Below are 16,341 nucleotides of genomic sequence, written 5' to 3' on the forward strand. Positions count from 1 at the left end.
TGGGAGAAAGGTCTCAGTGTTAGTAGGTCTTAGTCTGAGAAGTTAGTAGCTCCAATCTGAGAGAAGCCTCAGTGAGAGAAAGGCTTCAGTGTTTGTAGGCCTTAGTCTGAGAAGTTAGTAGCTCCAATCTGAGAGAAGCCTCAGTGAGAGAAAGGCTTCAGTGTTAGTAGGCCTTAGTCTGAGAAGTTAGTAGCTCCAGTCTGAGAGAAGTCTCCGTGGGAGAAAGGTCTCAGTGTTAGTAGGTCTTAGTCTGAGAAGTTAGTAGCTCCAATCTGAGAGAAGCCTCAGTGAGAGAAAGGCTTCAGTGTTAGTAGGCCTTAGTCTGAGAAGTTAGTAGCTCCAGTCTGAGAGAAGTCTCCGTGGGAGAAAGGTCTCAGTGTTAGTAGGCCTTAGTCTGAGAAGTTAGTAGCTCCAGTCTGAGAGAAGTCTCCGTGGGAGAAAGGTCTCAGTGTTAGTAGGCCTTAGTCTGAGAAGTTAGTAGCTCCAATCTGAGAGAAGCCTCAGTGGGAGAAAGACCTCAGTGTTAGTAGGCCTTAGTCTGAGAAGTTAGTAGCTCCAGTCTGAGAGAAGTCTCCGTGGGAGAAAGGTCTCAGTGTTAGTAGGTCTTAGTCTGAGAAGTTAGTAGCTCCAATCTGAGAGAAGCCTCAGTGAGAGAAAGGCATTAGTGTTAGTAGGCCTTAGTCTGAGAAGTTAGTAGCTCCAATCTGAGAGAAGCCTCAGTGGGAGAAAGACCTCAGTGTTAGTAGGCCTTAGTCTGAGAAGTTAGTAGCTCCAACTTGAGAGAAGTCTCAGTGGGAGAAAGTCCTCAGTGTTGGTAGGCCTTAGTCTGAGAAGTTAATAGCTCCAATCTGAGAGAAGCCCCTGTGGGAGAAAGGCCTCAGTGTTAGTAGGCCTTAGTCTGAGAAGTTATTTATTTATTTATTTATTTGCTGCATTTGTTGACCGCCGTTCTCAGCCCTAGGGCGACTCACGGCGGTGTACAACATATAAAAAAGACAATTTACAATAAAGCCATAACAAAATATCAACATATCACTAATACCACAATAATATAATTACACTAAACAATCCGCTCCGTCTCATCGTAGAATCATAACCAATCATAACCAATCATAACCAGTAGCTCCAGTCTGAGAGAAGCCTCAGTGGGAGAAAGGCCTCAGTGGTAGTAGGCCTTAGTCTGAGAAGTTAGTAGCTCCAAGCTGAGAGAAGCCTCAGTGGGAGAAAGGCTTCAGTGTTAGTAGGCCTTAGTCTGAGAAGTTAGTAGCTCCAATCTGAGAGAAGTCTCCGTGGGAGAAAGGTCTCAGTGTTAGTAGGTCTTAGTCTGAGAAGTTAGTAGCTCCAGTCTGAGAGAAGTCTCCGTGGGAGAAAGGTCTCAGTGTTAGTAGGTCTTAGTCTGAGAAGTTAGTAGCTCCAATCTGAGAGAAGCCTCAGTGAGAGAAAGGCTTCAGTGTTAGTAGGCCTTAGTCTGAGAAGTTAGTAGCTCCAATCTGAGAGAAGCCTCAGTGAGAGAAAGGCTTCAGTGTTAGTAGGCCTTAGTCTGAGAAGTTAGTAGCTCCAGTCTGAGAGAAGTCTCCGTGGGAGAAAGTTCTCAGTGTTAGTAGGTCTTAGTCTGAGAAGTTAGTAGCTCCAATCTGAGAGAAGCCTCAGTGAGAGAAAGGCTTCAGTGTTAGTAGGCCTTAGTCTGAGAAGTTAGTAGCTCCAATCTGAGAGAAGCCTCAGTGAGAGAAAGGCTTCAGTGTTAGTAGGCCTTAGTCTGAGAAGTTAGTAGCTCCAGTCTGAGTGAAGCCTCAGTGGGAGAAAGGCCTCAGTGTTAGTAGGCCTTAGTCTGAGAAGTTAGTAGATCCAGTCTGAGAGAAGCCTCAGTGGGAGAAAGGCCTCAGTGTTAGTAGGCCTTAGTCTGAGAAGTTAGTAGCTCCAGTCTGAGAGAAGCCTCAGTGGGAGAAAGGCCTCAGTGTTAGTAGGCCTTAGTCTGAGAAGTTAGTAGCTCCAGTCTGAGAGAAGCCTCAGTGGGAGAAAGGCCTCAGTGTTGGTAGGTCTTAATCTGAGAAGTTAGTAGCTCCAGTCTGAGAGAAGCCTCAGTGGGAGAAAGGCCTCAGTGTTAGTAGGCCTTAGTCTGAGAAGTTAGTAGTTCCAGTCTGAGAGAAGCCTCAGTGGGAGAAAGGCCTCAGTGTTAGTAGGCCTTAGTCTGAGAAGTTAGTAGCTCCAGTCTGAGAGAAGCCTCAGTGGGAGAAAGGACTCAGTGTTGGTAGGTCTTAATCTGAGAAGTTAGTAGCTCCAGTCTGAGAGAAGCCTCAGTGGGAGAAAGGCCTCAGTGTTAGTAGGCCTTAGTCTGAGAAGTTAGTAGCTCCAGTCTGAGAGAAGCCTCAGTGGGAGAAAGGCCTCAGTGTTGGTAGGTCTTAATCTGAGAAGTTAGTAGCTCCAGTCTGAGAGAAGCCTCAGTGGGAGAAAGGCCTCAGTGTTAGTAGGCCTTAGTCTGAGAAGTTAGTAGTTCCAGTCTGAGAGAAGCCTCAGTGGGAGAAAGGCCTCAGTGTTAGTAGGCCTTAGTCTGAGAAGTTAGTAGCTCCAGTCTGAGAGAAGCCTCAGTGGGAGAAAGGCCTCAGTGTTGGTAGGTCTTAATCTGAGAAGTTAGTAGCTCCAGTCTGAGAGAAGCCTCAGTGGGAGAAAGGCCTCAGTGTTAGTAGGCCTTAGTCTGAGAAGTTAGTAGCTCCAGTCTGAGAGAAGCCTCAGTGGGAGAAAGGCCTCAGTGTTGGTAGGTCTTAATCTGAGAAGTTAGTAGCTCCAATCTGAGAGAAGCCTCAGTGGGAGAAAGGCCTCAGTGTTAGTAGGCCTTAGTCTGAGAAGTTAGTAGCTCCAATCTGAGAGAAGCCTCAGTGGGAGAAAGGCCTCAGTGTTAGTAGGCCTTAGTCTGAGAAGTTAGTAGCTCCAATCTGAGAGAAGCCTCAGTGGGAGAAAGGCCTCAGTGTTAGTAGGCCTTAGTCTGAGAAGTTAGTAGCTCCAATCTGAGAGAAGCCTCAGTGGGAGAAAGGCCTCAGTGTTAGTAGGCCTTAGTCTGAGAAGTTAGTAGCTCCAATCTGAGAGAAGCCTCAGTGGGAGAAAGGCCTCAGTGTTAGTAGGCCTTAGTCTGAGAAGTTAGTAGCTCCAATCTGAGAGAAGCCTCAGTGGGAGAAAGGCCTCAGTGTTAGTAGGCCTTAGTCTGAGAAGTTAGTAGCTCCAATCTGAGAGAAGCCTCAGTGGGAGAAAGACCTCAGAGTCAGAAGGGACCACTAGGGCCAGACAGGAAAGCACAAACTCTAGAATTCCCTGCCCTGGTGCGTCTACACTGCAGAATTAATGCAGTTTGATACCACTTGGAACTTTAAGAGAAACCTGGAAGTGGAAGCCGGACGCTACACCAAGAACAAGTTCTGCAGGACCACATTTCTTTTGCAGCTGACAGATGGTAATTTTGTCAGCACTGATTGTTTTTAAGTGCAGGCCAAGGTCTTTAGGCACTGCACCCAGTGTGCCCATCACCACTGGGACCACCTTGACTGCCTTGTGCCAGACTCTTTGCAGCTCAATCTTTAAATCCTCATATTGTGTAAGCTATTATTATTATTATTATTATTATTATTATTATTATATTCTGGGATTTTGAGAATCGCAGTCCAAATAGAATATTAACTTCCACAAGGTCAGCTCAAACCCCTATTTTATATTATTATTATTATTATTATTGAGTTGCTGTGAGTTTCTGAGCTGTCTGGCCATGTACCAGAAGCATTCTCTCCTGAAGTTTCACTCACATCTATGGCAGGCATCCTCAGAAATTGACAGGTCCTCCCAGCCTCTGAGGATGCCTGGCATAGATGTGGGTGAAATGTTAGCTGGCCCTGATTGTTTCCTGTCTAGAAATCCCCTGTTTTCTGAGTGTTGTTCTTTATTTATTGTCCCAATTTTAGAGTTTTTTAAATACTGGTAGCCAGACAAGAATCAAACAGGGCCAGCTAACATCTCCCAACAAAGGATCCCCCTGGAATCAGCCAGGCTTTGAAGCTGCAAGGCCATTCAATGCTCATCAAGTTGCTAATCACTTGCTTCAAGCAGACAGAAGTTATTTCTCCCACCCTGGACATCATTCCAGAGATAGATCAACTCCACTTGCCTAGTTTCCAACAGACCCTTCAACCTCTGAGGATGCTGCCATAGATGTGGGCAAAACATCAGGAGAGAATGCTTCTGGAACATGGCCAGACAGCCCAGAAAACTCACAGCAACCCAGTCATTCCGGCCATGAAAGCCTTCAACAATGCACCATCCCTATCATCATTATTATTTGAAACACAACAAGATTAGTACACAGCAAACAAGATCCACTGCTGGCTTTTGTATTAGATCCCACATCGGACACTTCCCAAGTGTTTAGGACTTGTGATGTATCAGTGGATAATGTGTGCAAATCCAGGTAGGGTGGCCTTTTGCAGATGACAGGTGGTGGTTTGGTCAGCGCTGATTGTTTTTAAGTGCAGGCCAAGGTCTTGAGGCACTGCACCAAGTGTGCCGATCACCACTGGGACCACCTTGACTGGCTTGTGCCAGAGTCTTTGCAGTTTGATCTTTAAATCCTCATATCGTGTCAGCTATGATGATGATGATGATGATGATGATTATTATTAATAATAATAATATGCTTAGCTTTGCCTTCCCACCATTGGAATGTGGGACATCCTAAACCCTGCCCATTAATATAGCCCAATCTCCTAATCACCATCAATAATAATAATAATAATAATAATAATAATAATAATAATAGCTAACTTAGCTAACTTCTACATGGAACACTTTGAAAAACAAGCCCTGGAGACAGCAACCAAAAAGCCCACGATATGGTTCAGATATGTGGATGACACCTTCACCATTTGGAGCCATGGAGAAGAAGAACTCAACGGGTTCCTGGACCATCTCAACAGCATCCTCCCAAACATATGGTTCAGATATGTGGATGACACCTTCACCATTTGGAGCCATGGAGAAGAAGAACTCAACGGGTTCCTGGACCATCTCAACAGCATCCACCCAAACATATGGTTCAGATATGTGGATGACACCTTCACCATTTGGAGCCATGGAGAAGAAGAACTCAACGGGTTCCTGGACCATCTCAACAGCATCCACCCAAACATATGGTTCAGATATGTGGATGACACCTTCACCATTTGGAGCCATGGAGAAGAAGAACTCAACGGGTTCCTGGACCATCTCAACAGCATCCACCCAAACATATGGTTCAGATATGTGGATGACACCTTCACCATTTGGAGCCATGGAGGAGAAGAACTCAACGGGTTCCTGGACCATCTCAACAGCATCCACCCAAACATATGGTTCAGATATGTGGATGACACCTTCACCATTTGGAGCCATGGAGGAGAAGAACTCAACGGGTTCCTGGACCATCTCAACAGCATCCACCCAAACATATGGTTCAGATATGTGGATGACACCTTCACCATTTGGAGCCATGGAGGAGAAGAACTCAACGGGTTCCTGGACCATCTCAACAGCATCCACCCAAACATATGGTTCAGATATGTGGATGACACCTTCACCATTTGGAGCCATGGAGGAGAAGAACTCAACGGGTTCCTGGACCATCTCAACAGCATCCACCCAAACATATGGTTCAGATATGTGGATGACACCTTCACCATTTGGAGCCATGGAGGAGAAGAACTCAACGGGTTCCTGGACCATCTCAACAGCATCCACCCAAACATATGGTTCAGATATGTGGATGACACCTTCACCATTTGGAGCCATGGAGGAGAAGAACTCAACGGGTTCCTGGACCATGTCAACAGCATCCACCCAAACATATGGTTCAAATATGTGGATGACACCTTCACCATTTGGAGCCATGGAGGAGAAGAACTCAACGGGTTCCTGGACCATCTCAACAGCATCCACCCAAACATATGGTTCAGAGATGTGGATGACACCATCACCATTTGGAGCCACGGAGAAGAAGAACTCAACAGGTTCCTGGACCATCTCAACAGCATCCACCCAAACATCCAGTTCACCATGGAAAAAGAAAATGAAGGAAGACTGCCATTTCTAGATGTCCTAGTCATCTGCAAACCAGATCCACAATTGGGTCACACCGTTTACAGAAAACCCACACAAACAGATAGATATCTACATAAAAACTCCAACCATCACCCAAGTCAAAAAAGAAGCACCATCAAAGCCTTGGCAGACCGTGCAAGAAGAATCTGCGAAGCCCACCTCCTCCAAGATGGACTGAACCCCCTCAACTGGGCTCTCCAGGCCAATGGAGACTCCACCTCAGACATCAGAAGAGCTGCAAGACCAAGAACAAGCCACGAGAGTAAAGATGAAGACCCACCCAGAGGAAAAGTGTTCCTGCCATACATCAAGGGAACCACTGACCGCAGAGGGAAGCTGATGAGGAAACACAACATACAAACAATCTACAAACCCACCAAGAAAATCCAACCAATGCTACGTTCAGCAAAGGACAAGAGGGATCCTCTCACCTCTGCAGGAGTCTACCATGTACCATGCAGCTGTGGACAAGTCTACAGAGGGACCACCAAACGCAGCATTGCCCAGACACGCATCAAGGAACATGAAAGGCACTGCAGACTCCTTCAACCAGAGAAGTCAGCCATAGCAGAGCACCTGATGAACCAGCCTGGACACAGCATATGATTGGAGAACACAGAAGTGCTGGACCACTCTCGCAACCACCATGTCAGGCTACACAGAGAAGCCATTGAAATCCACAAGAAGCATGTGGACAATTTCAACAGAAAGGAAGAGACCATGAAAATGAACAAAATCTGGCTACCAGTATTTAAAAACTCTAAAATTACAACAGCAAAACAACAGAGAGGAAACAACCAGGCACAGATTAACACCTCCCAGCAACAGATTTTCCCAGGCTCAGGCAGGCCTTCAAATGCTAATGAAGGTGGTCAGCTGAAACATTCACACCTAACTGCAGCAGGGAAGAGCTCCTTGCCCCACCCCAGCCATTCCACAGATATATAAACCCTTTGTCCTATTTCCAACAGACCTCACTACCTCTGAGGATGCTTGCCATAGATGCAGGCGAAACGTCAGGAGAGAATGCCTCTAGAACATGGCTCTATAGCCCAAAAAAACCCACAAGAACCTAGTGATTCCAGCCATGAAAGCCTTCGACAATACAATAATAATAATGTTTATTATATTGTCGAAGGCTTTCATGGCTGGAATCACTGGGTTGTAGGTTTTTTCAGGCTATATGGCCATGTACTCGAAGCATTCTCTTATCAATATAATGTTTATTATTATTATTATTATTATTATTATTATTATTATTATGTTTCTTTATACCTTGCTTTTCCTCTCTTCAGAAGAGACTCAACGTGGCTTGCTAAAAACTGTTTTCAGTCAAATTTAAGATGCAAAAACATCCAAACATTCAAACAGAATTAAGCATCAATGGCACTGATTAAATTAAAACATTACTAATAAAAATTAAAACTGATTTTAGATTTTGGTTCCATCCCCAAAATATCTCTCGATGTCTACGTAAATATTCCAAAATTACCACGAATCCAACGAGTCCCAGGCATTTTGGATCAGGGAGACTCAACCTAGATACAAAAGTACACTACTATATTGTCGAAGGCTTTCATGGCCGGAATCACTGGGTTGTTGTAGGTTCTTTCGGGCTATATGGCCATGTTCTAGAGGCATTCTAGAACATGCCTCTAGAACATGGCCATAGAGCCCGAAAGAACCTACAACTAACCCAAAAGTACTGTATATACTCAAGTATAAGCTTAGTTTTTCAGTCCTTTTTTTAGGTTGAAAACGTCTCCCCCGGCTTATAATCGAATCAAGGTTATTTATTATTTTACTTTGTTGTTGTTGTTATTATTATTATTATTATATTTATTATTTTATAATTGTTGTTATTGCATTTATTATTTTACTCTATTTATTATTCTTATTGTTACATTTATCATTTTACTGTATTGTTATTATTACATTTATTATTTTACTTTGTTGTTATTATTATTATTATTATTACATTTATTATTTTTATTATTGTTGTTATTACATTTATTATTTTACTCTATTTATTTTTGTTATTGTTACATTTATTATTTTACTGTATTGTTATTGTTACATTTATTATTTTACTTTCTTGTTATTATTATTATTATTACATTTATTATTTTATGATTATTGTTGTTATTGTATTTATTATTTTACTCTATTTATTATTCCTTTTGTTACATTTATTATTTTACTGTATTGTTATCATTACATTTATTATTTTATTATTGTTGTTATTATTACATTTATTATTTTACTCTATTTATTTTTGTTATTGTTACATTTATTATTTTACTTTGTTTTTGTTGTTATTATTATTATTACATTTATTATTTTATTATTGTTATTGTTATTATTACATTTATTATTTTACTCTAATTATTATTCTTATTGTTACATTTATTATTTTACTGTATTGTTATTGTTATATTTATTATTTTACTGTATTGTTATTATTACATTTATTATTTTACTTTGTTGTTATTATTACATTTATTATTTTACTCTATTTATTATTCTTATTGTTACATTTATTATTTTACTGTGTTGTTGTTATTATTATTATTACATTTATTATTTTTATTATTGTTGTTGTTATTACATTTATTATTTTACTCTATTTATTTTTGTTATTGTTACATTTATTATTTTACTGTATTGTTATTATTACATTTATTATTTTACTTTGTTGTTGTTATTATTATTATTATTATTACATTTATTATTTTTATTATTGTTGTTGTTATTGCATTTATTATTTTACTCTATTTATTTTTGTTATTGTTACATTTATTATTTTACTGTATTGTTATTATTACATTTATTATTTTACTTTGTTGTTGTTATTATTACATTTATTATTTTACTCAATTTATTATTGTTATTATTACATTTATTATTTTATTATTATTATTATTGTTATTATTACATTTATTATTTTACTCTATTTATTATTCTTATTGTTACATTTATTATTTTACAGAATTGTTATTATTACATTTATTATTTTATTATTATTGCTGTTATTATTACATTTATTATTTTACTCTATTTATTATTCTTATTGTTACATTTATTATTTTACTGTATTATTATTATTACATTTATTATTTTATTATTTATTATTATTATTATTATTATTATTATTTTTATTATTACATTTATTATTTTACCCAATTTATTATTGTTATTGTTACATTTATTATTTTACAGTATTGTTATTATTACATTTATTATTTTACTCAATTTATTATTGTTATTGTTACATTTATTATTTTACTGTATTGTTATTATTACATTTATTATTTTATTATTATTATTTTTATTATTACATTTATTATTTTACCCAATTTATTATTGTTATTGTTACATTTATTATTTTACAGTATTATTATTACATTTATTATTTTACTCAATTTATTATTGTTATTGTTACATTTATTATTTTACTGTATTGTTATTATTACATTTATTATTTTATTATTATTATTTTTATTATTACATTTATTATTTTACCCAATTTATTATTGTTATTGTTACATTTATTATTTTACAGTATTGTTATTATTACATTTATTATTTTATTATTATTATTGTTATTATTACATTTATTATTTAACTCAATTTATTAATGTTATTGTTACATTTATTATTTTACTCTTGGAAGGATACGTAAGCCTATTTACATTGAAAAAGGTTAGAATAATGGTTTAATCAGAGTTGGACAGTCTTATCTTGAATTACAGTTTTATGTAAATACTCAAAAACATTTAACCTACTGATGCCTCAATTAATATAATTTTATTGCTATCTATTTTTATTTTGGAATTTACCAGTAGGTGCTGCATTACCCACCCTCGGCTTATACTCGAGTCAATCCATTTTCCAAGTTTTTGGTGGTAAAATTAGGTGATTTGGCTTATATTCGGGTCAGCTTATACTCGAGTATATACGGTAATAGTGGTTCGGGGTAATACCGCTAAATCCTACGCCATCTTGCATTGTGTGAACAAACATGACAATTACAGGTGCATCTAGACTGGCAAATTAATGCAGTTTGACACCACTTTATTTGCCACGGCTCAATACTAGGGAATGAATGTAGTTGCAAAACTACAACTCTCTGGATTGCACAGCATTGAGCAAAGGCATTTTGTATAGGTGTCAGGCTGCATTAATATATTTCATTCTATAATGCAGCGTAACCTTTACCAACAAAGCTTGCCAACCTCCCCAAAGATGTATATTATTATTGTTGTTGTTGTTATTGTTGTTGTATTGTTAAAGGACTTGAACCCCTTCCTGGACAATATATTATTGTTGTTGTTGTTGCAGCTATTATCATTATTGTCATTGTTGTCATTGACCTGCTTTTTTCTCTCAGTCGAGACCCAAAGTGTGTGTCTTTCACACACACATATGGAACGACAACACACACTTGGGAGTCTTTGCAACAAACCACATCCTTTCCAAAACAACAACCACACCTGCGTCAGTGCCACAAACCTGCTTACTCAGGAGTAACAGGCGGACGGGGAGTAGGTTGAAGCACCAGCACAGTCTGTCTGTCTCGCTCTGTGTGTTTGTGCGTCGAGAAGGTTGTCTGTGTGCGTTTCTTTTAGGAAGAAGGCCTCCTGGCTCGGAGAAGAGCTCTTGGTCCGCTGGCCGCCATCCTTCTCCTCCGCCAACGGATCATTCTCTCTCTCGTTCCCTCTCTTCCTGCAGTCCAAAAACTAAGACAAGAAAACAAACAATGAGGAGGTGGATGAGAATGACAAGAATTGCAATGGAAGTGACACTCTGGAAGGAAGGAAGGAAGGAGGGAGGGAGGGAAGGAAGGAAGGAAGGAAGGAAGGAAGGAAGGAAGGAAGGAAGGAAGGAAGGAAGGGATGGGAAAGGAAGATACGATGGTTGAGGGAAGAGCGGGGTGAAAAGAGAAGACAGAGGCCCTCCCCAGAAGGAAAAACATCTCAATACAGATCTGAAGCAGCACCTTGCTCCACAAGTAAATATATAAAAGATTTTGTAAAGGAAGGGAGGGAGGGAGGAAACGAAGAGAGGAAGGAAGGAAAGTAAGAAAGAAGGAATGCAGGAAGGAAGGAAAGAAGCAAGGGAGGGAGGAAGGAAAGAAACGAAGAGAGGAAGGAAGGAAAGTAAGAAAGAAGGAATGCAGGAAGGAAGGAAAGAAGCAAGGAAGGGAGGAAGGAAGGAAACGAAGAGAGGAAGGAAGGAAGGAAGGAAGGAAGGAAGAAGGAAGGAAAGAAAGAAGGAAGAAAGGAAAGTAAGAAAGAAGGAATGCAGGAAGGAATGAAGGAAAGAAAGAAGGAAGGAAAGAAGCAAGGAAGGGAGGAAGGAAGGAAGGAAACGAAGAGAGGAAGGAAGGAAGGAAGGAGGAAGGAAGGAAAGAAAGAAGGAAGAAAGGAAAGTAGGAAAGAAGGAATGCAGGAAGGAATGAAGGAAAGAAAGAAGGAAGGAAAGAAGCAAGGAAGGGAGGAAGGAAGGAAGGAAACGAAGAGAGGAAGGAAGGAAGGAGGAATGAAGGAAAGAAAGAAGCAAGGAAAGAAGCAAGGAAGGGAGGAAGGAAGGAAGGAAACGAAGAGAGGAAGGAAGGAAGGAGGAATGAAGGAAGGAATGAAGGAAAGTAAGAAAGAAGGAATGCAGGAAGGAATGAAAGAAAGAAAGAAGGAAGAAAAGAAGCAAGGAAAAGAAGAAGGAAAGAAGGAAGGAAGGAAGGAAGGAAGGAAGGAAGGAAGTAAAGAAGGAAGAAAAGAAGGAAGGAAAGAAGCAAGGAAGGGAGGAAGGAAACGAAGAGAGGAAGGAAGGAAGGAAGGAAGGAGGAAGGAAAGAAGGAAGGAAGGAAGGAAGGAAGGTAAGAAAGAAGGAATGCAGGAAGGAATGAAGGAAAGAAAAAAGGAAGGAAAGAAGCAAGGAAAAGAAGGAAGGAAGTAAAGAAGGAAGTAAAGAAGGAAGGAAGGAAAGGAGGGAAGGAAGGAAGGAAGGAAGGAAGGAAGGAAAGGAAGGGAAGAAGGAAGGAGGGAGGGAATAATCATCATCATCATCATCTATATAAATAAAAATGTAATGTTCGTTTGTGGGATTAACAGAACTCAAAAACCACTGGGGGAATTGACACCAAATTTGGACACAAGACACCTAACAAACCCAATGTATGTCCTTCACTCAAAAAAATTGATTTTGTCATTTGGGAGTTGTAGTTGCTGGGATTTATAGTTCACCTCCAATCAAAGAGCATTCTGAACCCCACCAATGATGGAATTGAACCAAACTTGGCACACAGTTCTCCCATGACTGACAGAAAGTACTGGAAGGATTTGGTGGGCAGTGTCCTTTGGTTTTGGAGTTGTAGTTTACCTCCATCCAGAGAACACTGTGGACTCAAACAATGATGGATCTGGACCAAACTTGACAGGAATACTCCATATGCCCAAATGTGAACACTGGTAGAGTTGGGGGGAAATAGAATCTTGACATTTGGGAGTTGTAGTTGCTGGGATTTATAGTTCACCTACAATCAAAGAGCATTCCGAACCCCACCAATGATAGAATTGGGCCAAACTTCCCACACAGAACCCCCATGTGGGCCACAGCAACGCGTGGCTGGGGATGGCTAGTAATAATAATCAATCTTTATTTATATCCCACTTTTCTCCCTAAAGGGGACCCAAAGTGGCTTACAACTTTATATAAAAGACAATACAAAACAATATGCATATGTAAAACAATAACCTATAAACACAAATTTGAAATAAAAACTAAATAAACATATTAAAATATTTGTCTAAAAAAAGAAGGAAGGAAAGAAGGAAGGAAGAAAAGAAGGAATGAAAGGAAAGAAGGAAGGAAGAAAAGAATAAAAGAAGGAAGAAAAGAAGAAAGGAAGGAATGAAAGGAAGGAAGGAAGGAAGAAAAAAGAAAGAAGGAAAGAACAAAGGAAGGAAAAAAGGAAGGAAAAGAAGAAAGGAAGGAAAGAACAGAAGAAAGGAAAGAAAGAAGAAAAGAAGAATGGAAGGAAGGAAGAGAAGAAGAAAGGAAGGAAAGAATGGAAGGAAGGAAGGAAGGAAGGAAGGAAGGAAGGAAGGAAGGAAGGAAGGAAAGAACGGAAGGAAGGAAGGAAAGAAAGAGGTAAATTGGTTGTTGGCGGAAGAGGAGATATATGCTATCTTCCCAAGAGCCCAAAATATCTAAATATGTAACTGAAACATCATCTCGTTTCACAATTATGATTAAAGGGATGCTATAAAGACAGGAGAAGGAAGGAAGGAAGGAAGGAAGGGAGGGAGGAAGGAAGGAAGGAAGGAAGGAAGGAAGGAAGGAAGGAAGGGAGGGAAGGTTGATTGTTGTTGGGAAAGGGGGACCCACACATATGCTGCCCTCCCAAATATCCAAAACATCTGAAACAGCATTTTGCTCCATAATTACAATAAAAAGATACTCTAAAGACAGGAGGAGAAAGAAAGAAAGGCACACAGAAAGAAAGAAAGAAAGAAAGAAAGAAAGAAAGAAAGAAAGAAAGAAAGGATTAAGCTTGCTTACGGCAAAGAGAGGGTACTCTGCCCTCCCCAGGATCCAAAACATGTAAATAACTCTATGAAACAGCCCTCCCTGGTTAAAATGAACATGAAAGAGGCAGGAAAAGGGAGGAAAGAAGGAAAGAAGGAAGACAGGAAGGAGGAAAGGAGAGGAGATGTATTGCTGGAGGAGGGAGAGAGAAAGACAGACATCCCAGAATCCCAAACATCTGTGAAGAGAGGGTACTCTGCCCTCCCCAGGAACCAAAACATGTAAACACCTCCATGATTAAAATTAAAATATAAGAGGCAGGAAGAGGGAGGAAAGGCGGAAAGATGGGAGGCAGGAAGGAGGAAAGGAAAGGAAATATGTTGTTGGACGAGACAGGCAGACAGACAGGCAGACTGACACCCCAGACTCCCAAACATCTGAAGCAGCATCTTGCTCCATAATTAAAATTAAAGGGATACTATAAAGGCAGGAGAAGGAAGGAAGGAAGGAATGAGGGAAGGAAGACATGAAAAAGGAAGGAAGGAAGGAATGAGGGAAGGAAGGAAGAGGGGAAGGAAGAAAGGAATGAGGGAAGGAAGGAAGAGAGGAAGGAAGGAAGGAAGACATGAAAAAGGAAGGAAGGAAGGAATGAGGAAAGGAAGGAAGAGGGGAAGGAAGAAAAGAATGAGGGAAAGAAGGAAGAGAGGAAGGAAGGAAGACATGAAAAAGGAAGGAAGTAAAGAAGGAGGGAAGGAAGGCATGAAAAAGGAAGGAAGGAAGGAAGAGGGGAAGGAAGAAAAGAATGAGGGAAGGAAGGAAGAGAGGAAGGAAGGAAGACATGAAAAAGGAAGGAAGGAATGAGGGAAGGAAGGAAGAGGGGAAGGAAGAAAGGAATGAGGGAAGGAAGGGAGGAAAGAAGGAAGGAAGGAAGGAAGGAAGGCAGGAAAGCATGAGGAAGGAAGGAAGGAAAGCATGAGGAAGGAAGGAAGGAAGGAAGGAAGGAAGGAATGAGGGAAGAAAGGCATGAAAAAGGAAGGATGGAGGGAAGGCATGAAAAGGGAAGGAAGGAATAAGGGAAGGAAGGAATGAGGAAAGGAAGGAAGGCATGAAAAAGGAAGGAAGGAAGGCATGAGAAAGGAAGGATGGAGGGAAGGCATGAGAAAGGAAGGAAGAAGGGAAGGAAGGAATGAGGGAAGGAAGGAAGGCATGAAAAAGGAAGGAAGGCAGGAAGGAAAGCATGAGGAAGGAAGGAAGGCATTAAAAAGAAGGAAGGAAGGAAGGAAGGAATGCATGAAAAAGGAATGAAGAAAGGAAAGCATGAGGAAGGAAGGAAGGAAGGAAGGAAGGAAGGAAGGAAGGAAGGAAGGAATGAGGGAAGAAAGGCATGAAAAAGGAAGGATGGAGGGAAGGCATGAAAAGGGGAGGAAGGAATAAGGGAAGGAAGGAATGAGGGAAGGAAGGAAGGCATGAAAAAGGAAGGATGGAGGGAAGGCATGAGAAAGGAAGGAAGAAGAGAAGGAAGGAATGAGGGAAGGAAGGAAGGAAAAGGAAGGAAAGGGGGAAGAGAGGCAGCGTCTCCAGAAGAGCAAACCCCCAAGACAGAGCATCTTTCCACAAGAACCAAAAGCGAGAGCCCACCCTCTGAGGCCAATCCGAGTGGTGTTGTTGTTGCTCCTGCTTCTCAGCAGAGCCATTCCTGTGGATGAGGCAGAGAGGAGGGAGGGAGGGAGGGAGAGGATATGGATATGGGGGGGGGGGGTGTTTGCTGGCTGTTGTTGTGGATGGCTGGGCTTTGACGCATGCCTTGGAAATGCTGCGGCGCAAGGCTTCGCATCCTTCCTGGCAAAAGGGAAGGAAGGGGGGAAGGGGAGGGGGGGTGTTGAGACCCCGAAAGGAAGGGAGGAAGGCCTGGGAAAGGACCCCCCCTCCCCAAAACAAGAAACCCCCGGGAAAGGGGCTGGGAAACAAAGGCGCCTCTGCCGACTTACATGCCTCCAGGTCGGGCTTGGCAAGAGAGCTCCTTCTTCTTCTCCTCCTTCTCCTCCTTCTTCCTCCTCTTCAGGGGCTCTTCCTCCTCTTCCTGCCCCCTCCCCACATGGATTAACCCCCTTTCCCCCCTTCAAAATGGAGCAACGCGGGGGTGTCTTTCCAGCCGAAGAAGGGGAAGGAAGAGAGCCAGCCTTGGCCTGCCAGAGAGAGAGAGAAGAGAGAGAGGATCCGGCATGGGAAGCACGGATTTCCGTCGGGTCCTGGATTTCTCCAGCTGGGAGGGAGGGAAGAAAGGAAGGAAGGAAAGAGGGAGGGAGGGAAAAGGGAAGGAAGGGGAGGGGAAAAAGAGGGATGTTTTTTTTTCTTGCAGCTGGCCCAAGCACAGCACAGGCACAACCTCCCCCCATTGCTCCCATTCCCATTGGAAAAGGTGATTTTTTATTCATTCCTAGAGGAAGGGGAATACAAGGAAAGGAGAAAGGAAGAGCAGAATGGGATTGGCTCCAGTTCCCCCCTGATATCCTTCTGATATCCTTCCCATCATCCCCAGCCAAGCTCCATAGCATGGGTGTTGTCATCCAATCTTTCTGATTTAGGGAAGATTGCAGACACTGTTCAACAGTGGAACTCTCTGCATCATAGAGCCATGGGATCCAATGACAGGTAAGGAGGCTCCACTTGAACTTGGTGAGGAAGAACTTCCTGACCATACAT

General features: G+C 41.3%; 1 protein-coding gene across 3 annotated transcripts in view; it reads right to left on the reverse strand.

Moving 5' to 3' along the window:
* The window catches only part of LOC132777499 (phosphatidylinositol 4,5-bisphosphate 3-kinase catalytic subunit alpha isoform-like), a 63,832-nt gene extending 47,817 nt beyond the window's left edge, over positions 1-16,015 (reverse strand). The window contains exons 1-2 of one of the 3 annotated variants that reach the window (XM_067469671.1): positions 15,627-16,015; positions 10,624-10,850 (exon numbers count right to left, since the gene is read on the reverse strand). The gene's annotated coding sequence lies outside the window, so the exon portion shown is untranslated. Of the gene's footprint in view, positions 1-10,623; positions 10,851-15,276; positions 15,336-15,626 lie in introns of those variants that run through there. The other 2 variants (XM_067469669.1, XM_067469670.1) reach the window with 2 other exon arrangements.
* Positions 16,016-16,341: the final 326 nt, after the last annotated feature.

The sequence above is a fragment of the Anolis sagrei genome, chromosome 6 (assembly GCF_037176765.1).
Source record: "Anolis sagrei isolate rAnoSag1 chromosome 6, rAnoSag1.mat, whole genome shotgun sequence".
NCBI classification, from domain to species: domain Eukaryota; kingdom Metazoa; phylum Chordata; class Lepidosauria; order Squamata; family Dactyloidae; genus Anolis; species Anolis sagrei.